The sequence below is a fragment of the Hyperolius riggenbachi genome, chromosome 6 (assembly GCF_040937935.1).
Source record: "Hyperolius riggenbachi isolate aHypRig1 chromosome 6, aHypRig1.pri, whole genome shotgun sequence".
Taxonomy (NCBI): domain Eukaryota; kingdom Metazoa; phylum Chordata; class Amphibia; order Anura; family Hyperoliidae; genus Hyperolius; species Hyperolius riggenbachi.
In genome coordinates this window covers 349,624,374-349,647,869 of record NC_090651.1, presented here as the reverse complement: position 1 = coordinate 349,647,869, position 23,496 = coordinate 349,624,374, and the positions used below count along the sequence as shown (strand labels likewise).

At 44.3% G+C, this 23,496-nt stretch overlaps 2 protein-coding genes and 1 long non-coding RNA gene across 5 annotated transcripts in view; 2 read left to right on the top strand and 1 right to left on the bottom strand.

Moving 5' to 3' along the window:
* The window catches only part of LOC137521832 (uncharacterized), a 59,109-nt gene extending 40,904 nt beyond the window's left edge, over positions 1 to 18,205 (top strand). The window contains exons 3-4 of the long non-coding RNA XR_011022219.1: positions 17,135 to 17,340; positions 17,951 to 18,205. This is a non-coding gene — a long non-coding RNA (uncharacterized lncRNA). The remainder of the gene's footprint in view (positions 1 to 17,134; positions 17,341 to 17,950) is intronic.
* PHC2 (polyhomeotic homolog 2) overlaps positions 1 to 23,496 on the top strand; it is a 317,874-nt gene that overhangs the window by 111,532 nt on the left and 182,846 nt on the right. The window lies entirely within an intron of this gene.
* Positions 1 to 23,496, bottom strand: part of SLC2A1 (solute carrier family 2 member 1) — a 171,997-nt gene that overhangs the window by 84,416 nt on the left and 64,085 nt on the right. The window lies entirely within an intron of this gene.

Sequence of the window (23,496 nt, the reverse complement as noted above, 5' to 3'; positions counted from 1 at the left end):
GTGTGGCTGTGACTGAGCGATGTTTGTTTATGTGCAGAGGATGGGTATGAGGTCTCAGAGGCAGCAGTGTTGTCTGGCAAGTCACTCAGCTCAGATACGTGCTCCTCATTACTGACAGGCAAGAAGGGGCAGCAGGAAATCTCATTTATGACCCTTCCCCAGGCTTCCTATAGAATGGAGGGCACAAGTGTTCCTGCAAACCTGGCCTGATACAACAGATGAGACAACAGTCAGAACGATGTGCATAGAAATAGTGTGCTTGCCACTGCAATTCAGATTGCTTTCTCTCCTTTCTGGATTTAGCTGGTAGGTGGGTGGGTCTGTCTGGTGTGACCATCTGACACAGAGTGTAGGAGAAACAGCAGTTCATAGGAAGTTCAATGGAAGTTGGTGTAAGACTTCCTCTCTGCTAACAGGAAGTTGGTGTCTGTAAAACCTTATCTGCTCACAGGAAGTTGGTGTAAGATCTCCCTGCCCTGCTGCCAGTCATTCTGGTATGTTATTGTATGTGCAGTGGACCAGTGAATATGAATTTATTCTGGACTACAGTTATACACTAGTGATCACTTCAGGTCATTTATTGGAAATACATGGCTCAGGGCTGGGTAAATACTCTCTCGTCTTTGTTTTCCTGCATGATTATTGATCGCTGCCTCATATGTAACTTGGGAATTAAGTCACTTTACATGTCAGACTTCCCAACTGAATTTGTGACATAAAGACATTTCCTGCTTGGGACATATCAGAACAAAGGGAGATTGCTATAAAGTCAGTAAATTAGCAGTTATAACATTTCTGTGGAATGCACACACCTCCCTGTTGAATTCAGAAGATCCTGGATTCACTACAGAAATATTTACAGTGTGGCTGCTGGCACAGTGTCACATGACACAATGTCACATGACTGCAGCTTGCTGGCCTGTGAGCAATCCTCTTTATAGTTTGCTATTAATTATTTATTTTATTTATTGTATTTATAAACTGCCAACATAATATGCAGCGCTGGACATTAGTTAAAGGGAACCTAAACTAAGAAGGATATGAATTTTTCCTTTTAAAATAATACCAGTTGTCTGACTCTCCTGCTGATCCTATGTCTCCAATACTTTCAGCCACAGCCCCTGAACAAGCATGCAGATCAGGTGCTCTGACTGAAGTCAGACTGGATGCATGCTTGTTTCAGGTCTGTGATTCAGCCACTACTGCAGCCAAAGAAATCAGCAAGGCTGTCAGGCAACTGGTATTGTTTAAAAGGAAACATCCATATCCCTCTCAGTTTAGGTTCCCTTTAAGGTTACAAACAATATTTAGGGGTGACATACAACAAAAAGACAATACAGGAATACATGCAAACCAGATCACGCAGCACAGTATGTGTACAAGGTACACTAATGCTTAGTCAGTCACTGGATGGGAGCATGGAGATTAGGCCAGTCACGTTCACTTAACAGTTCACTCAGATCCATAGGATGGGTGTACGGTTATGGAGGTGCGTGATCAGGAAGGAGACACAAGGAGGAGGACCCTGCCGAAGGCTTACAATCTAGAGGGAGAGGTATGGGATAATTGTGCTCCACAGTGCCACGTGCGTTACCGGGTTATCAATGCTGCGGGTTTAGAGCACCAGTAAGGGGGGGGGGAGGGGAGGGATAGGCCAGAGTTAAAAGGTGCGTGAGAGTCTTTTTGAAGATGTTGGAGGAGGGCTCAGCCCTAATGGGGGGAGGTAGGGAGTTTCATAGTGTTGGAGCAGCTCTTGAGAAGTTGAGAAGTCCTGGAGTCGTGCATGTGACTGGGTGATGCGAGGATATGTTAGAGAAGGGCATTATGAATGTCATATACAAGTAGAGAGGCTGCTATCCCACTGTGGTGACTAGTGAAGTGCATAGATCTGCCAGTCCTACAATACCTCCCCCCCCCCCCCCCCCCATGCTATCATCTTCCTGTGCGAGACAAGCTGTGTATATCTCCTATATGGGTGGGTAAAAGATCATACCATGCGTCACTTCCTACAGGTAGCTGCATCTGACTCACTATATTTTACAGCTGCCGCAATAAAAAACACCTTTATTAGCATATAGTAAAATAAAGAGTACTGCAGACTGTTAACACAATATACAGTAGGCAGACTTGTATTCTATTACAGCCTCTTCAATGTGGATTGGGGCATCCCTGCAGCTTACGTATTTGGGGGGTTTCTGGGTTTCTGCCTTGACACAAGAACCAAAAACCACCCTAATTAGTGTTTAGAGCAGGGAATGGTATGTCCCGCTTTCTTTACTGCAGGGAGATGTGTTTCCTGCAGTTTATAAGGAGGAGCTAACATGCATAACCATGGCAATGCATGTATTAATGGGGCCAGTGCCCACCTTGTGCTAGTAATGGTAAAATTCCTATGCGCTCCCTGCACAAAGGCAACTTTACCAGAGTTTAGTGCATCAGGCCCATAGAGATTTACAGGAGGATTGTGTAGGTGGTGTGTGGTGGGGGCTATTATCTGCTTCCCTATAATACTCTACAGCCTGGTGAATGTGAATCTAATTTCCTGTTATTTCATTTTTTTAACTCAATTGTGTTTAGTGAAGACAACATAATAGAAAGCAATTACAGTGCAATCATACAAATAATTGTTAACGACTTTCAGATAGGCTATGGAATGATCTGATAAAACATTATTATTATCCTTTATTTGTAAAGTGATGGCATATTACATAGTAATGGGTACAGATTACAGAACCACACAGCACAGGAGATCTTATTGTGGAGAGGAAGAACTGGAGCAAGCTGCATGAACGATATTGCTGAGATGGCACCTGCGGTGTAGTCGTTCCTGATTGTATGAGAGAATGAGGGCTGTGTGTACTACTACACTGTAATAAAAGAGGAGAATGAGGATGTTGTGGACTGTATAGGAGAGTTGGAGAAAGTTATGGACTATACACAGGAGTCTTAGTTGTGGATTGTATATGAGAGTTCAAGGAGGTTGTGGGCTGATGTTGTGGACTGTATAAGTGAGGTGGAGGAGGTTGTGGACTGTATAAGAGAGTTGGAGGAGGTTGTGGACTGTATAGGAGAGTTGTGGACAGTACATGAGTTGTAGGAGGTTGTGACGTGTACAGGAGAATTGTAGGAAGTTGTGACTTGTACAAGAGAGTTGTAGAAGGTTTTGACTTGTACAGGAGAGTTATGGACTGCACACAGGGGTGTTAGCTTGTTGTGGACAGTACATGAGTTGTAGGAGGTTGTGACTTGTACAGGAGAATTGTAAGAAGTTCTGACTTGTACAAGAGAGTTGTAGAAGGGCGTACATCAAAAAAGGGCGTCGGGAAAAAAGGGCGCGTGGTGTAAACGATAAGCAGTAAAAAATATTGTGTAGAATTTCGTTTACAAATAGTGTTTTAAGAATTTATAAATCATTAAATAATGTGTATGAGATCAGCAATTCTTAAAACGTTAATCTTCCCTGTTTCTAAACTTAAACTTATATTTACGTTTGTTAAAAACCCTCCCTGTACCTATCCCTAACCCCTAGACCCCCTGTTGGTGCCTAAACCTAAGACCCCCCTGTTGGTGCCTAAACCTAAGACCCCCCTGGTGGTGCCTAAACCTAAGACCTCCCTGGTGGTGCCTAAACCTAAGACCCCCCTGTTGGTGCCTAAACCTAAGACCCCCCTGTTGGTGCCTAAACCTAAGACCCCCCTGGTGGTGCCTAAACCTAAGACCCCCCTGTTGGTGCCTAAACCTAAGACCCTCCTGTTGGTGCCTAAACCTAAGACCCCCCTGTTGGTGCCTAAACCTAAGACCCCCCTGGTGGTGCCTAAACCTAAGACCCCCCTGTTGGTGCCTAAACCTAAGACCCCCCTGGTGGTGCCTAAACCTAAGACCCCCCTGTTGGTGCCTAAACCTAAGACCCCCCAGTTGGTGCCTAAACCTAAGACCCCCCTGGTGGTGCCTAAACCTAAGACCCCCCTGTTGGTGCCTAAACCTAAGACCCCCCTGTTGGTGCCTAAACCTAAGACCCCCTATGGATAATAATGTTTTACAAACATTAATAAATAAAAAATTTAAATAAAAAAATGTAAATAATTTTTTTGGGTGGATAATAATGTTTTAGAAATAGTGATTTAGTATCTTTATAAATGTTATTCGTCACAGGCTCATTTTGTAAAGTTAAATCATCACAAGCACAGTTATAAAACCTTAAAAATCTCCAGGCTCCGTTTGTAAAACGTTAATAATCTCCGGCGCCTTTTTTTCCCTGTTCGGCGCCCATTAAACGAAATTTATAATGGGAGTGAATGGGGCGCCCTTTTTGTCCACTTGTCTCATGCGCCCAAATCTCCTGCTTCCGTAGAAGGTTTTGATTTGTACAGGAGAGTTGTAGGAGGTTGTGGACCTGTACAGGAGTGTAGTAGGAGGTTGTGACCTGTACAGGAGAGTTGTAGGAGGTTTTGTACTGCATGGCTTCATAATCCTGTCCTCAAGTACCACCAACAGTTTATATTTTGTGGAAATGTTGTGGAAATCCACAGAGTTGCTTAATCATCTCTGCTGAGACACTAATTACCTCACCTGTGAATGTTTTTGGTTTTCTCCAAAACATGCACTGTTGGCGGTACTTGAGGACAGAGTTGGAAAGCCCTGTTGTACTGCACAGGAGAGCTGGAGGAGGATGCGGAGATTGTGAAGTGTACAGGAGAGTTGGAGGAGAATGAGGATATTGTGGACTTTACAGGAGAGTTGGAGGAGATTGGAGTGTACAGTAGAGTCAGAGAAGGTTATGGACTGCACACAGGAGTCTTGGTTGTGGACTGTATAGGAGTGCTGAAGGAGATTGTGGTTGTGTACTGTACATTAGCGTTGAATGAGGTTGTAGACTGTACAGGAGAGTTAGACGAGGTTGTGGGCTGTACAGGAGAGTAGAAGGAGGACGTTGTGAACTGTACAGAAGAAATTGGAGTAGGCTGTGGACAGCACACAGGAGTCTGAATAGTTTTTGAATTGTACATGAGAGTTGGCGGAGGTTTCAGACTGTACATGGGAGAAGAGTTAGAGGTGGTTGTGAGGTGTACAACAGAGTTTAAGGAGATTGTCGGCTGTGCAGAGGAATCTGAGTCAGCTATGAACTGTACTGCAGAACTGGATGAGGTTGTGGACTGTACACAGAAGTCTGTACACAGAAGTCTAAAAAGGTTGTGAATTGCACAGGAGAGTCAGATAAGGTTTTGAACAATATAGGATAGTTGGAGGAGGTTGTGGGCTTTACATGGGAGTCTGAGTAGGATTTGGATTGTACAGGAGAAGGAAGTTTTGAGCAATACTGGAGATTTGGATGAGGTCATGGGCACTACACAGGAGTCTGTTGTGGATGTGGATTGTGCAGGAGAGTCATAGAAGGTTTTGGATAATGCAGAAGAGTTGGAGAAGGATGTGGGCTGGGCATGAAGTAAAGGAGGATGGAGACTGGGAGGAAGTTGTCCACACTGTTAGAATCAAAGAGAACTGTGTATGGTAGGAGAGTGTAATTTTGTGAGTTAGGAGTGTTGGAGAAGGTTGTGGGTCCACCTTGTCTTATTATCAAGGTGTAGCAGATTGTTATATGTACATACCGGCTGTGGATATATAAACACTGCTCAGGACACACAGTTTCATAGACAATTAGCAGAGCGAGATGGAGTTATGGGAACATCACAGACTGCACATGTCAATATAAGGTGGTGAGAAGGTTCAGGTGACCTGGCAGGGTCAGACACTTTTTACCCCAGGGTCAGTTGACCTGGCAGGGTCAGACACTTTTTACCCCTGCAGGTCATCTCCTGTTATTTGTGTTACTTCTGACTTATGTCATTGTCCTGACCATTATGTGATTGCATGAGAGTTCCTAATACTGAAGACTAGAGAATCTGCCTGTGATGTAATTCCAAGTCCAGCCCAGTCTGCTGACAGAGCCTCCAGTGTGTGTCTGCCAGGGATGGGCATGTACAGAAGGGAGGAACCATGGTCCATTCATGGTGCCCTGGGGGACCCTCTCCTCAGGTGTCACTGCATGGGACTCTTATTCAGCTAAGCTTGTAAATATGGACTTGAACTATTTGCGGAGTCCTTCTGTCAATGCGGCTTGTGACTGTGTTGGAGAGCCGCTATTAAATAAGGAATGAAGAGTTTCCACAACAAAGCAGGTTATATGATCCACATACATCCGTCATGTCAGCCTGCAAGTCCTAACCTGCCGGCTGCTGCAGTGCGACTTTACAGTCCATCCCCAGACCAGCAGCGTACCATGCTAATCCGATTCTCACAACTGGGGGTCAGCGTGTTCCCAGATAACCTCTTTCACAGTTCACAAAATATGCTGTCCACCAAAACAGCAACTATATGGTGTAATCTGCTTGTCTGTCCCAAATACTGCAGCTTGGTGGCTAATCTGTCTTGTAGCCTGGAGTCCCCGGTTCATTCTTCTACCAAGACACTATCTGCATCAAATTTGTATGTATCCTTATGGTTTCCCCTACATCCCAAAAACATACTAATTACTGGTTAATTAGCTGTCTCAGCTCCTCTGAGGACAGTCAGTGACTCGACTATGTACTCTGTAAAGTGCTGCAGAAGACGTCAGTGCTATATAAATCTATATATATAAAATCGGATGTGTGTATGTATGTGTGTGTGTGTGTGTGTGTGTGTGTGTGTATGTATGTATGTGCCGCGATCACGCGAAAACGCCTTGACCGATTTGAACGAAACTTGGTACACAGATCCCTTACTACCTGGGATGATAGGTTCTGGGGGTCTCGCGGCCCCCCTGCACACCTGGGCGGAGCTATAAACAGCAAATCAGATTCCACCCATTCAAGTCAATGGAAAAAATGGAAAAGGCTGCCATTCTCACAGTAATCAAGCCAGAGTCCCCACACTTGGCACAGTTGGTCACTTGGTGACCGAGGTTACAAATCCAGGAAAAGTGGGAGGAGCATAACACAGCCAATCAAATTTCAGCCATTAATTTTAAATGGGAAAATGTAAACTGCAGCCATTCTTAGACTGTTAATCGCAGGGTTCTCAAACTTGCCACAGTTGATCACAGGGTAAATGTGATTAAGTTTAAAGAAAATGGGAGGAGCCTACAACAGCCAATCAAAATTAACCTATTGATTTTCAAGGGGAATATTTAAACTGCTGCTATTCTTACACTGTTAATGGCAGAGGCTTCAAACTTGCTACAGTTGGTCATTGGGTGACTGGGGTCCAAATTCACTAAAAGGGCGGGGCCACCTACAGACAATCAGATTTCCTTGGTGGATAAACTGCTTCCATTCACACATTTTTGATGCCAGGAACCTGAAAGCTCACAAACTTGGTCACTGGGTGACTGTGTGTCAAGGTTACAAAAAGTGGGCGGAGTTAAAAACTAATTTTACTGGAAAATATAAACTGCAGCCATTCTTACACTGTTAATGGCAGGGCTCTCAAACTTTGTACAGTTGGTCACTTGGTGAATGAGATTAAGATTTTGGAAGGTGGGTGGAGTCTACAACAGCCAATAAAAAATCACCTTTTGATTTTCAATGGAAATATTTAAGCTGCTACCATTCTTATACTGTTAATAGCAAATGCCTCAAACCTGATACAGTCAGTCATTGGGTGACTAGGGTTCAAATTAAGAAAGGGGGCGGAGCCACAAACAGCCATATTTGTTTATTTTTCAATGGGAATATACAAAGTATTGATACCAAGGACCCCAAAGCTGATAAACTTGATAACTGAGTGACTGTATGTCAAGGTTAGAAAAAGTGGCCGGTGCCAACAACTAAATTTTTCACATGGCAGGGTTCCCAAACTTTACACAATTAGCCACTGGGTGACTGGGATGAATATTCAGAAATGTGGGTGGAGCCTACAGCGCCAACCAAAATTGACCAATTGATTTTCAAGGGGAATATTTACATTGCTACCATTCTTACACTGTTAATGGCAGAGGCCTCAAACCTGATACAGTCAGTCATTGGGTGACTGGGGTCCAAATTCACTAAAGGGGTGGAGCCACAAACAGCCAATCAGATTTGTTAGATTGATTTCAGCCGGTCTCTTATTGGCAGGGTTCTCAAACGTGACACAGTTGGCCACTAGATGACTGGGACTAATATTCAGGAAAGTGGGTGGAGCCTACAGCAGCCAATCAAAACTCACCTTTTGATTTTCAAGGGGAATATTTATATTGCTGCCATTCATACACTCTTAATCCCAGAGGCCTCAAATCTGGTACAGTCAGTCACTGGGAGACTGGGGTTTAAATTCTGAAGGGAGCTGGCCAAATACAGCCAATCAGATTTGTTTAATTTCAATGGTAAAATGCAACTTATTTATGCCAAGGACCCCAAAGCTCATAAACTTGGTCATTGAGTGACTGTATGTTAACCACTTGCCGACCGCGCACTCATAACGCGCGTCGGCAAAGTGGTAGCTGCAGGACCAGCGACGCACATCTGCGTCGCTGGCTGCAGGCTAATTAATCAGGAAGCAGCCGCTCGTGCGAGCGGCTGCTTCCTGTCAATTCACGGCGGGGGGCTCCGTGAATAGCCTGCGGGCCACCGATCGCGGCTCGCAGGCTAAATGTAAACACAAGCGGAAATAATCCGCTTTGTTTACATTTGTACAACGCTGCTAACAGTAGCAGCGTTGTACCAGATCAGCGATCCCCGGCCAATCAGCGGCCGGGGATCGCTGTCACATGACAGGCAGGAGCCTGTTAGAGGCTGCACAGGACAGATCCGTTCCTGTGCATCCTCCGATCTTCGGGGCAGGGAGGGAGGAGAGGGAGAGGAGGAATCCTGCCCCCCCCCCAGCCACACGCAGGCAGGAGCGATCAGACCCCCCCAGCACATCATCCCCCTAGTGGGGAAAAAAGGGGGGCGATCTGGTCACTCTGCCTAACGGTTGATCTGTGCTGGGGGCTGTAGAGCCCATCCAGCACAGATCTCTGTAAACAGCGCTGGTCCTTAAGGGGGGGGGGGGGGTAAAGGCTGGGTCCTCAAGTGGTTAAGGTTAGAAATAGTGGGCAGAGCCAAAAACAACTAACTTTTTACATTGGAAAATATAAACTGCAGCTTTTCTTACACTGTTAATGGCAGGGTTCTCAAACTTCACATAGTTGGTCACTGGGTGACTGGGATTAATATTCGGAAAAGTAGGTGGAGCCTACAAGAGCCAATCAAAATTCACCTATTGATTTTCAAGAGGAATATTGAAACTGCAGCCATTCTTACACTGTTAATGGCAGAGGCCTCAAACCTGCTACAGTCGGTCATTAAGTGTCTGGGGTTCAAATTCAGTAAAGGGGTGGAGCCAAACACTGCCAATCAGATTTCTTTGCTGGATAAACTTCTTCCATTAGCAGAATTTTGATGCCAGGAACCCAAAAGCTCACAAACTGGATCATTGAGTAACTGTGTGTCAAGGCTACAAAAAGATTTTTCGGGGAAATTGTAAACTGCAGCCTTTCCTCACTGTTAATGGCAGGGTTCTCAAACTTTGCACAGCTGGTTACTGGGTGACTGGGATTAATATTCAGAAAAGTGGGTGGAGCCTAAAAATGCCAATCAAAAATCACTTATTGCTTTTCAAGGAGAATATTAAAATTGCTGCCATTCTTGCACTGTTAATGGCACAAGCCTCAAACCTGGTACAGTTGGTCATTGGGTCACTGGGGTTCAAATTCAGAAAAGGGGACAGAGCCACAAACAGTCAATCAGATTTGTTTCATTTCATGGGAAAGTACACATTATCGATGCCAAGGACCCCAAAGCTCACAAAATTGGTCATTGAGTGACTGTGTGCCCAGGTTACAAAAAGTGGGCAGAACCAAAACCAAATTTCACTGGGAAAATATAAACTGCAGCCATTCTTACACTGTTAATGGCAGGGTTCTCAAACTTTGCCCAGATGGTCACTGGGTGACTGAGATTAATATTCAGGGAAGTGGGTGGAGCCTATAATAGCCTATCAAAATTCACCTGTTGATTTTCAAGGGGAATATTTAAATCGCTGCCATTTTTACACTGCCAATAGCAGATGCTTCAAACCTGCTACAGTTGATCATTGGGTGACTGGAGTTAAAATGCTGGAGAGGGGGTGAAGCTGCAAACAGCCAATCTGATTTGTTTCATTTCATGGGAATATACAAATTATTGATGCCAAGGACCCCAAAGCTCACAAACTCGGTCATTGAGTGTTTGTGCGTTAGGGCTAGAAAGTAGGCGGAGCCAACAACAGTCAAATACATACACAGGCAACACCGGGTCATCAGTGGGTGGAGACAAATACAAATTTCTCTGAGAAAATGTAAACTGCAGCCATTCTTACACTGTTAATGGCAGGGTTCTCAAACTTTGCACAGTTGGTCACTGGGTGACTGAGATTAATATTCAGAAAAGTGGGTGGAGCCTACAAAAGTAAATCAAACTTCACCTATTGCTTTTCAAGGGGAATATTTAATTGCTACCTTTCTTGCACTGTTAATGGCTCAGGCCTCAAACCTGGTACAGTTGGTCATTGGGTGACTGGGGTTCGAATTCAGAAAAGGGGGTGGAGCCACAAACAGCCAATCATATTTTTTAATTTCAATGCAAATTATTGATACCAAAGACCGCAAAGCTCACAAACTTGGTCACTGAGTAATTGTGTGTTAGGGCTAGAAAAAATGGGCGGAGCCAACACCAGCCAAATACATAACCGGGCAACGCCGGGCAATCAGCTAGTACCTAATAATAATATGGGAAGACATTAGACTTTGACTATGGTATGATTAGATTGTAAGCTCCTCAGAGGACAGTCAGGGACATGGTTATGTATTTTGTAAAGTGCTGCAGAAGATAGCAGTGCTATATAAATACATGATGATAATAATAATAATATAGTAGGACATTAAACTGTGGCTATGGTAAGATTAGATTGTGAGAACCTCTGAGGACAGTCAGTGACATGACTGTGTACTCTGTAAAGTGCTGCAGAAGATGTCAGTGCTATATAAATACATAATAATAATAATTTACCAGCTACAGGTTGTCACATACTAGAATGTCTCCATCAATGCTGGTCAGTACCTGGTATTGCAGGCTCCCTAAGGCATGTACTATGAGATGGGAAAGGGGACACAACAGATTTGAGGTAGATTAGGTATGCAATCAGTGTCTCCCTAATATCACAGGGGAACCACCTTGTACTTATAGATTTTAGATAAGGGGCTTGATCCACTAAAGCTTGATAACTCAGTTATCACGCCTAAAAGCTTTGCATGTGCAAACTAGGGTGCTAAGTAGTTAGCACGTGCAAACTACTTAGCACCCTACTTTGCACGTGCAAACGACTTAGCACGCTAGTGCTAAGTAAAATAGAGTATGTTAATGTAATTATGAATGGTGGTTACATTAACATGTGCGGTACTGTAAAGTCTTACGCGCGCCGCATAATGAAGTATATACAGTAATAATCAATATTTGACATTGTGCTCGTGTGATCTGCACTGACTTCGCGTGCTAACATTATCACGTGAAGTCAGTGCAGTTCACGGTACTTTGCACGCGAAGCGTTTGCGCACAAAACTTTACGCGCGCAAACTCTTACAAGCATGTTAGCACGTGCAAAGCATGAGCACGTGCAAAGTGGCTTTTCACTGGTGTGCTAACACTTTGAACTCTTTAGTGAATCAAGCCCCAGATCTCACCTGGCATGTGATATAAGCTGCATACACATGTTCAACAAACGCACGACCAACTGCACGACCTGTATGTCCACACGACTAGACAACTGACTCATTTACATACTGTGCACGCAAGCAGAATGATGGACTGCACGATACACCCACATTCAAACAAGTACAAGTCGTTCAACCAACTTGTACACACAACCAACTGCAAGACATCAGCCCAACAGTCATGTGAGTAGATCCAATGGTTGGATCGGGCAAACCGCATGTTATCAGTCAGTCGTCTAGTCGTTTGTGCATTTACACATGCCTGAGTATCGTCCAACAGACTAAACTCAGACGATAATCAAGCAGTTGGTTGTTACGTGTGTACGAGCCTTAATGTTCATCACACCACAAATCTCTGTGCAAGTTTCCCACCTGCTGCCCCTGATGTCACCCCTCCCCCCTTTACGGATGTTGATCTGGAACAGATGCTCCGGATCAATGCTCACTTATTGGTTTCAATTAGGATTCAATCAATGTAAATCTTGTCTATGATGCCGCTGGTCTCACACTGACATATTGACTTTGGAAGGTTTTTGTACTCTGTATCGATGCAGGAAGGAAGTTTTGTGACACAGATGTAAGATAAACCCTCGCTGTCCTGATTACAGACACATCCAATCAGATGCGGAGATACAAGTAGAGAATAATAGCTGAACATTTGTAATGGCGGCAATACGATGACCGATTCTGATGTTCAATTGTCCAAAGAATTCGATTTTTTTTATTAAATCCATTGTAAATCAATTCAAATCTTGCAGGTTCAATCAATGCTAACCAATCAATATTTGGCAGATAATAACAAAAATGCTCAATCAAAGAGGATGGAAAGTTTCTGTTGATCCTGGAAGAATTGATCAAGTGCATTTTGCGTTATATATTTGGATGAATTTCCTGTTTCTCTATACCAGCGAGGAGAGGGGAGGAGGGATCAGCATTATGACTCACTCTATTGGACAGTTCAGTTGGCATCAGAATCCTGTCAAATATCAATCCCAGTGTGTGGAGCACTGATTGATCACCTCTCCGTCGACAAACTACTTCCTGACCCCCCCCCCCCCCCCAAAAAAAAAAAATCTGTACATGTATTTGGGAAAGGGGGGATGTGTGGCACTCTCCCCTTGCAGCGCTGGGTCCCCGGTTCACATTTCGGCCAGGACACTATGCATGGAGTTTGTATGTTCTCCATGTGTCTGTGTGGGTTTCATCAGGGCACTCTGGTTTCCTCCAACATCCCAAAAGCATACAGATAAGTTAATTGTTTTCCCCCTATATTGGCCACAGACTATGATAGATACACTACACGATACATACATAGACATATGGCAGGATTAGATTGTGAGCTCCTCTGAGAGACAGTTAGTGACAAGACAATATGCTCGGTACAGAGCTGCAGAAGATGTCTGCGCTATATAAATACTAAATAATCATAATGTATGTGCTCTCCTTGAACTTGTAGTTCTGTAACTGTTGCCCCTCTGTTTAGAAAGATTCATCCAGGTCCGGAACTCCTAATACTGTGATGTACAGCCCTTGAAGTAAATAAGGCCTCTTTTCCACAACTGCTCGCTTTTTGCATTATCCCCCCGGGCTACCAGCCAAAAGTTCCTTTCGACTGAGATTACATGCGGCCGAATGGTAGTATTTGGTATCACCACAAGTGCCAAATGGGTTGTTGCTGCATCTCACCTCAAACTGACAATTTCAACCAGAAGCACTGTCACCAGTGAGCTCCTCTGGATGGGAAGGCAGTGTGCTGTCTTTCTTTTACTGCTCACAATGATGCACATTTAAAGCTCTGGAGCGCCACATAAAATGGCTAGGAGGGCCGCATTCGGCCCGCGGGCCTTGTGTTTGACACCTCTGCACTACACGATACATACATAGACATATGACTATGGTAGGATTAGATTGTGAGCTCCTCTGAGGGATAGTTAAGTGACAAGACAATCTACTCTGTACAGCGCTGCGGAAGATGTTGCCTCTATATAAATACTAAATAATAATAATTAAGTTCCGTGCCTGTAACAAACCCGAGAAGCCGATCGTACTTCTCCTGGTCTCTTATTTCATGTAAAGCGGTTTCTGCAGTACCTCCATATCTGCATAAAATTACGAGGAGGCATAGGATGTATACCCCTAACACTGCCTCTATACCCTTCCCACCCATCTGGACTATATACGTTAACCTCTGTACTGTCACTTATATCCTCACCACCTCTGTGGACTGTATACTCACTATACTGTGCCCTATACCCACTCTGCCTATAATCTCCCTCCCATGCTAATGCCATGCTTTGGCAATGCTAAATGTATTTGGTCCTGCCAATAAATCTTTTTGTATTTGGATGGAGAAAGTATGGAGGACCAAGAGGAAACTAATGGCTGTACTACCTGCTGGCACTGCAGGGGTTAATGCCAAGCACACAATGCCTGTGTATAGTTATTGGGCTGTGACCTGAATGACCTCTAGTGAACGAGAGAGTGCAAAGTGCTAAACGTGACAGTAGGGGGAAGGGCTGGGCAGCCCCTCTGACTCATATAACGGAGAATTATAATGAGAGGAGGGAGAGGAAGTCATGTACAGCACGTAGTCACCAGACAGCCTCAGATCACACCGTACAATGACTAGGGGAGGGTGCTAGGATTACACTTTCACCGCCTTCTACAGTCTGTACACCCTTCCATGCCTGTATAGTTACTGCAGAGACACTGTCAACCCATCCATATCTCTCCCTGCATGCACAGTAACTGCAGAGACACTGTTACCTCATCTGCACCCTTACCTGCCTGTACTGTAACTGCAGAGACACTGTCATCCCGTTTACACCCGTCTCTGCCTGCACAGTAACTGCAGAGACGATGTCATCTCCTGTACACTCTTTCCTGCCTGCACAGTAACTGCAGAGACACTGTCACCCCATGTACACCCTTCCATGCCTGTATAGTTACTGCAGAGACACTGTCAACACATCCACATCTCTCCCTGCATGCACAGTAACTGCAGAGACACTGTTACCCCATCTGCACCCTTACCTGCCTGTACCGTAACTGCAGAAACACTGTCACCCGTGTACACCCTTCTCTGCCTGCACAGCAACTGCAGAGACACTGTCACCCCGTGTACACCCTTCTCTGACTGCACAGTAACTGCAGAGACACTGTCACCCCGTGTACACCCTTCTCTGCCTGCACAGTAACTGCAGAGACCCTGTCATCTCCTGTACACACTTTCCTGCCTGCACAGTAACTGCAGAGACACTGCTATTTCCTGTACATGCTTCCCTGCCTGCACAGTAACTGCAGAGACACTGTCACCCCGTTTACACCCTTCTCTGCCTGCACAGTAACTGCAGAGACACTGTCACCCCGTGTACACCCTTCTCTGCCTGCATAGTAACTGCAGAGACACTGTCACCCCGTGTACATCCTCCTCTACCTGCAGAGACACTGTCACCCCATCTACACCCTTCCCTGTCTGCACAGTTGTGCTTGGTACACACAATGAGATTTTCTGGCAAATTTACTGCCAGATCGATTATTTCCAACATGTCTGATCTGATTTCCGATAAATTTTCTGTTCACTTCTATGGAAAATCGATCTGAAGTCAGATCGCACGTGTTGGAAATAATCGATCTGGCAGTAAATCTGCCAGAAAATCTCATCGTGTGTACCAGGCAAAGGCACTGTCATCTTCAGGCACATTTTCAGAGGGAACACAACCCCCCTTTCCGGGCACATTTTCAGATGGAGTACTAGCCCCTTCTTCAGGGACATTTTCAGATGGAGTACTAGCCCCCTTTCCAGGCACATTTTCAGATGGAGTACTAGGCCCTTCTTCAGGCACATTTTCAGATGGAGTACTAGCCCCCTTCTTCAGGCATTGTTTTAGATATAGGAATTGATCCTCCGGATTACCAAGTTAGAGTGCATTTTATTATGCTTCTACGTTTAGCATTAACATATAATTTATACAGATCTACATGTAAGACATGAAGAGGGATAGCTGAGGAGCAGAGAGGGACATCATGGACTAGAGCGCATTAGATGTGCTCACAGTGCTTGATCTTCACTCCTCTGACCGACCTGCTAAAGCCGAAGGTCCTTCATCATGGAAAGAAGTGGACATGTGCATGATTTACGATTCATCGTCTGCCGAAATTAATCATTTATGCCCTGAGGAAGATACTGAATGTCCCGAAACGTTAGCTTTGTTTGTATTTGATTTGAAGAATAGAGTTGATATTGGATCTGCCAGCTTCTGTTATCATTGAAGACTGCTAAAGGCACCATCCTGATTTGTTTCTACTCACAGACTTTGTTCTGCATAATTTATCGCTAGCTACAAACTTAATATCATCAGTCTTTTTCGAGATAAGCAGGAGATATCAGGAGCATGTAATAAAAATTATTAAATGTGCCTGTATTTCAAAGGGGGCAATCGCTTTACAGGTGGGAGTTAAATCTTTCTGCCATTAAATATTACAGATTACCCAGCACACTCATGGTGAACCAAAACTCCTAGGAGTGTGCCAATATATTTTATAAATGGCATCCTTGGAGGAGGTGAGCCTCTTTATAGAGCCGAGGGTTTTGGCCTTCTCAAGAATTCCTCTGGTGTCCTACAGCAGCAAAGGGTGAAATATGATCTCTATAAAACGAGGTCTCCTGGCTTCCTAGAGCACCCCAAGTGAAACATGATGTCCTCTATATAACACATAAGCCCATATGCAATTCTTTTTTTTTTCTCCTAGGTGAATATTTTTCATCTTCTATTTATGTCTCAGCACTTTGCAATTGAAAAAGTACCAAATGGTCGGTGGAAAAGTACTTTCAAAACTATTTTAAGTTTGAAAATATCACTCAGGAGAAAACTCAGAAGTTAATTACATATGGGCCATGAGCCCTTATTCAATTCACTTTATCTCCTAAGTTTTCTAGTATTTTTTCACCTTATCGATAAAATGCCATTTAACCACTTCTGGATCTTCGGTACGTATGTATATACACCCCTGTAGACTTCACTTATGGATCAAGGGCGTGTATACATATATATATATTTATATACACCTTTCCCCGCCTGGGGTGCTATCGTCACCGTCCAGGTGGTCCGTGATTGGTGAATGGGAACAATCACAGTGCCCTCAAGTTTGAAAGATCACTGCCCAAGCCAATGTCAGTGTTCATTCAATCTACAGTTTACAAAGTTACAAACTATCTTTTTCCGGAACAGTTTCTGAGATCATTGGTGAGAGGGATTTCAGGTAACTGGACCTTCATTAGACAGTTAACAGTGTACTGTGAGTGTATTATAATAAAATATACCCACTTGCCTCCTTTGCCACTCCAATTTAACCCCTCTCCTCTGACTTTTTTTTTTCTTTTTCAAGCATTTCAGGCCCTTAATTTGCTCTTCGCATACATATGTCAAAGAGGCTTTATTCCACTGAAGAGGCTGCCACCATTCTGCAGAGGACAGCAGCAGAAAAGGGGAAGAAGTTGAGGAGTCGGATGCTGACTTGCTGCCTATAGAGGCCTATGACTTTGATTCGGAAAGTGACTCTGATTCTGAGCCTGCTGGGCCACCAACAGTTAGGTGAGAGGTGCAGGCGTTCGGCACTGTTCCTACAAACAGTGACACTGACTCTGTAACAGATCACCTGTTGCTACCACCAGCAATGCCAATGTAAGAGATAAGAGGGCTGCCAGGCCAAGGCAGAGCATGCCAGCATTGCCAGGGAGGGTAGCACAGAGGCACAAGCTACTCTATGAACTTAGCCTCTCACAGTAGTCAACCTCTAATATGGTGGCCCCCTAATATTCCTTCCTTCACAGCCAGAAGTGAATTATTAGCAAATACCCAAAATATGCAGCCAACTGATTTTTTTCAGTCTGTTTATTACATTTCTGCAATTTATTTATGAATAGCCAAACATTTATACCCGGCGAACAATATCGGCAAAACCCACCATCTCCTTTTTTGGCAAAATGGATTCCAGTGACTACCCCTGAGCTAAAGGTTTTTTAAGCTTGACCTTTAATATAAGCAAGGTTTGCCGGAAAAATGGATTTAGAAAGGACACCTGATTCCACTGTCGAAATGTCAGCCAAAAGCAGCACTGTGCCTTAATCCCTGCTTTGAAGTCTATCACACAGTTTTCCTCCAACATTTTTACTTGACCCTTGACTTTTACTTGACCTTCCAGATCTGACCTCTGGCATGGCGGATAACCAGTCTCTGGAATCTGACCTCTGGCATGGCTGACAAACACTGTCTGACATCTGGCAAGGCTGACGACCACCCTCTGGCATGGCTGATGATCGCCCTCTGGCATGGCATGGCTGATGATCACCCTCTGGCATGACTGACACTCACCCTCTGGCAGGGCTGATGACCACCCTCTGACCTTTGGCATGGTTAACAACCACCCTTTGACATCTGGCATGGCTAGAAAATAAAAAGTATGGGTTTGATCTACAGTAGCGCCTTTTATTTTCAAACTATAATGGCTGAAAAGTGAGAAATAATGACAACCCCCTTTTATCTATATATATAAAATCGGATGTGTGTGTGTGTGTGTGTGTATGTATGTGCCGCGATCACTCGAAAACGGCTGACCGATTTGAACGAAACTTGGTACACAGATCCCTTACTACCTGGGATGATATGTTCTGGGGGTCTCGCGGCCCCCTGCACACCTGGGCGGAGCTACAAACAGCAAATCAGATTTCATCCATTCAAGTCAATGGAAAAAATGTAAAAGGCTGCCATTCTGCCAGTAATCAAGCCAGAGTCCCCACACTTGGCACAGTTGGTCACTTGGTGACCGAGGTTACAAATCCAGGAAAAGTAGGCGGGGCATAAAACAGCCAATCAAATTTCAGCCGTTCATTTTAAATGGGAAAATGTAAACTGCAGCCATTCTTACACTGTTAATCGCAGGGTTCTCAAACTTGCCACAGTTGGTCACTGGGTGAATGAGATTAAGATTTTGGAAAGTGGGTGGAGCCTACAACAGCCAATCAAAATTCACCTATTGCGTTCAAAGGGGAATATTTAAACTGCTGCCATTCTTACATTGTTTATGGCAGAGGCTTCAGACTTGCTGCAGTCAGTCATTGGGTGACTGGGGTCCAAATTCACTAAAGGGGCGGGGCCACAAACAGCCAATCAGATTTCTTTGCTGGATAAACTGCTTCCATTCACACATTTTTGATGCCAGGAACCTGAAAGCTCACAAAATTGGTCATTGAGTGACTGTGTGACAAGGTTACACAAAGTGGGTGGAGCCAAACACATTTTACTGGGAAAATATAAACTGCAGCCATTCTTACACTGTTAATGGCAGGGTTCGCAAACACAGTTGGTCACTGGGTGAATGTGATTAAGATTTTGGAAAGTGGGTGGAGCTTACAACAGCCAATCAAAATTCAACTTTTGATTTTCAAAGGGAATATTTAAACTGCAACCATTCTTATACTGTTAATAGCAGATGCCTCAAACCTGGTACAGCTGATCACTGGGTGACTGGGGTTCAAATTCAGAAAGGGGCGGAGCCACAAACAGCCAATCAGATATACAAAGTATTGATACCAAGGACCCCAAAGCTGATAAACTTGGTAATTGAGTGACTATATGTCAAGGTTACAAAAAGTGGGTGGTGCCAGAAACTTAATTTTTTACATGGCAGGATTCCCAAACTTGATACAATTGGCCACTGGGTGCCTGGGATTATTATTCAGAAATGTGGGTGGAGCCTACAACAGCCAATCAAAATTCACCTATTGATTTTCATGGGGAATATTTACATTGCTACCATTCTTACACTGTTAATGGCAGAGGCCTCAAACCTGATACAGTCAGTCATTGGGTGACTTGAGACCAAATTCACTAAAGGCGGTGGAGCCACAAACAGCCAATAAGATTTGTTAGATGGATTTCAGCCATTCTGTTATTGGCAGGGTTCTCAAACTTGACACAGTTGGCCACTGGGTGACTAGGATTAATATTCAGGAAAGTGGGTGGAGTGTACAGCAGTCAATCAAAATTCATCTTTTGATTTTCAAGGGGAATATTTACATTGCTGCAATTCTTGCACTGTTAATGGCACAGATTATTATACAGAAAAGTGGGTGGAGCCTAAAAAAGCCAATCAAAATTCACCTGTTGATGTTCAAAGGGAAGATTAAAATTGCTGCCATTTCTGCACTGTTAATGGCACAAGCCTCAAACCTGATACAGTTGGTCATTGGGTCACTGGGGTTAAAATTCAGAAAAGGGGATAGACTAGAGCCACAAACAGCCAATCAGATGTGTTTCATTTCACTGGGAAAATACAGATTATTGATGCCAAGGACCCAAAGCTCACAAACTTGGTCATTGAGTGACTGTGTGTCCAGGTTACAAAAAGTGGGCAGAGCCAAAAACAAATTTCACTGGGAAAATGTAAACTGCAGCCCTTCTTCACTGTTAATGGCAGGGATCTCAAACTTTGCCAAGATGGTCACTGGGTGACTGAGATTAATATTCAGGGAAGTGGGTGGAGCCTATAATAGCCAATCAAAATTCACCTGTTGATTTTCAAAGGGAATATTTAAATTGCTGCCATTTTTACACTGGTAATAGCAGATCAGAGCGGTTTCTAGGCTAAATTTCACCCAGGGCGAAGGTGTAAAAATCCCCCCCCCCATGGAGCCCGGCATAGGTGCCCGCAGTACAGGTTGTACAGGTTAGCTACATAGGTGCCTCCAGTATAGGGTAGCCTATATAGTTGCCCCCAGTGTAGGTTAGATAGGTAGGTGCCTGCTTTATAGGTTATCTACGTTGGTGCCTCCAGTATAGGGTAGCCCGTATAGTTGCCACCAGTGTGGGTTAGATAGGTAGGTGCCCCTAGTATAGTTTAGATAGGTAGGTGCCCGCAGTATAAGTTAGATAGGTAGGTTCCCCCAGTATGGGTTAGATAGGTAGGTTCCCCCAGTATGGGTTAGATAGGTAGGTTCCCCCAGTATGGGTTCGATAGGTAGGTTCCCCCAGTATAGGTTAGATAGGTAGGTTCCCTTAGTATGGGTTAGATAGGTAGGTTCCTGCAGTTTAGGTTATATAGGTAGGTTCCGGCAGTATAGGATAGTTAGGTAGGTTCCCGCAGTATAGCTTGGCTAGGTAGGTTCTCGCAGTATAGGTTAGTTAGGTAGGTTCCCGCAGTATAGGTTAGTTAGTTAAGTTCCCGCAGTATAGGTTAGTTAGTTAAGTTCCCGCAGTATAGGATAGTTAGGTAGGTTCCCACAGTATAGCTTGGCTAGGTAGGTTCCTGCAGTATAGGTTAGTTAGGTAGATTCCCGCAGTATAGGTTAGTTAGGTAGGTTCCCGCAGTATTGGATAGTTAGGTAGGTTCCCACAGTATAGCTTGGCTAGGTAGGTTCCCGCAGTAAAGCTTGGCTAGGTAGGTTCCCGCAGTATAGGTTAGTTAGGTAAGTTCCCGCAGTATAGGTTAGTTAGGTAGGTTCCCGCATTATAGGTTAGTTAGGTAGGTTCCCGCAGTATAGGTTAGGTAGGTAGGTTCCCGCAGTATAGGTTAGTTAGGTAGGTTCCCGCAGTATAGGTTAGTTAGGTAGGTTCCTGCAGTATAGGTTAGTAAGGTAGGTTCCCGCAGTTTAGGTTAAATAGGTAGGTGCCCCGCAATATAGGTGTTAGGTAGGTTCCCGCAGGTATGGGCGGCATGAGTTGGGCACAGGAGCGGGGGGAGCGGACATAATAGTAATAACTCACCTGCTTCCGCCGAACCCGCGCTGCTTCAATGTCCTTTCTTTCCCGGCATCTATCTCATTAGTAACAGCGCTTCCTGTGATGACATGCGGTATGTCATCACAGGGGGCGCTGTTACCAGGCGACGGACGCCGGTAGAGGAAAGATATTGAAACTGCAGGGGAACGGATGAAGAAGGTGAGTTATAACTATTATATCCGTTCCCCCGCTCTGGCGCCCCCCCCCCCTACTGCCGCACAATAAAGCGCCCCGGGCGATTGCACGTATCACACGCCCATAGAAACGGGGCTGTAGCAGATGCCTCAAACCTGCTATAGTTGGTCATTGGGTGCCACAAACAGCCAATCTGATTTGTTTAATTTCTATGGGAATATACAAATTATTGATGCCAAAGACCCCAAAGCTCACAAACTTGGTCATTGAGTGTTCGTGCATTAGGGTTAGAAAAAGTGGGCGGTCAAATACATACACGGGCAGGCAGTTCCAGGTCATTAGTGGGTGGAGACAAATACAAATTTCACTGGGAAAATGTATACTGCAGCCATTCTTACACTGTTAATGGCAGGGATCTCAAACTTTGCAATGTTGGTCAGTGGGTGAATGGGATTAATATTCAGAAAAGTGGGTGGAGCCTACAAAAGTGAATCAAACTACACCTATTGCTTCTCAAGGGGAATATTTAATTGCTGCCATTCTTGCACTGTTAATGGCACAGGCCTCAAACCTGCTACAGTTGGTCATTGGGTGACTGGGGTTCAAATTCAAAAAAGGGGGTGGAGCCACAAACAGCCAATCAGATTTTTTTCATTTCAATGCAAATTATTGATTCCAAAGACCGCAAAGCTCACAAACTTGGTCATTGAGTGTTTGTGTGTTAGGGTTAGGAAAAGTGGGCGGAGCCAACAGTAGCCAAATACATACCCGGGCAACGCCGGGCAATCAGCTATTCTCTTTAAACTGCATACAACATAAAATAATTCTTAGCAGAAAGTACCACCCAAAGAAAGCCTAGTTTGAAAAAAAACAAGATGCATATAATTTAGGTGAGTAGAGGTAAAGATATTGGTGAATGAATGGGAGGAGTGTGATTTGTGAAAATTGCTGTGGTTTTTAAGGGGAAATAACCTGTGGTAGGGAAGTGGTTAAGCTACCAGCAAGCAAAAAAATACTTCTGATAATTATGACAGTACTTTTTTCACATCCTTTTTTGGTACTTCCTCATTTGCAGAGTGCTGAAAAAAACCTCATATAATCAAGGTCTCTCTTGGGGTTTATATGTGATCTACTCCATACAACAAGGTGTTGCCTGGTTTCCAAGAATACCACAAGAGGATGGGAGCTACTTTATAATGTAAGGGGTCTCCTGGCTTCCTAGAGCACAAGGGATGAGAGTTGAGGTCCTCAGGAGGTCTCATGGCTTCCTAGGGGACCAGGGGGTGAGATCTCTGAAACAATGGGTCTCTAGGCCTCCTAGAGAAGAAGATGGAGAAGAACTTATTTGTAGCTCTCATAATTCAACCTCCTGTTCTTTTCATGGTGATTCTACTGCAAATGCCAGTGTCACCCCTTGTTGGGTAACAATCATGCCCAGTTCTTGGTAGTAATGAACAGTCTGTATTTATTTTCGCATACAGTCATGATGGAATGATGGTGGGGCTATTTTCCATAACGATTTATACAGATCCATCATTATCATGGAGCCAGGGATGGTTTTGGTTCTCTAGTCAGGCATACATTGTGTGGATTTAGGGGCAATATCAGGGCATATTGGTTGAGTTCTGTGCTTTGGCCCCTATTCCTGCTCAATAAGATGGGATTCCTGGTAAAGTGTAGGAGCGTGACTGAGAGAAATCTGGGGATAATTGGTAATAACAGAGATACACATCAATCCTTGCGTGATTTCTTTACTCCTAATCTGCTAATCGCTTTATGTCCAGATCCCGGAATTGCCAGTGAAAGGGCCAGGACCTAATTCCTGAGCACAATCAC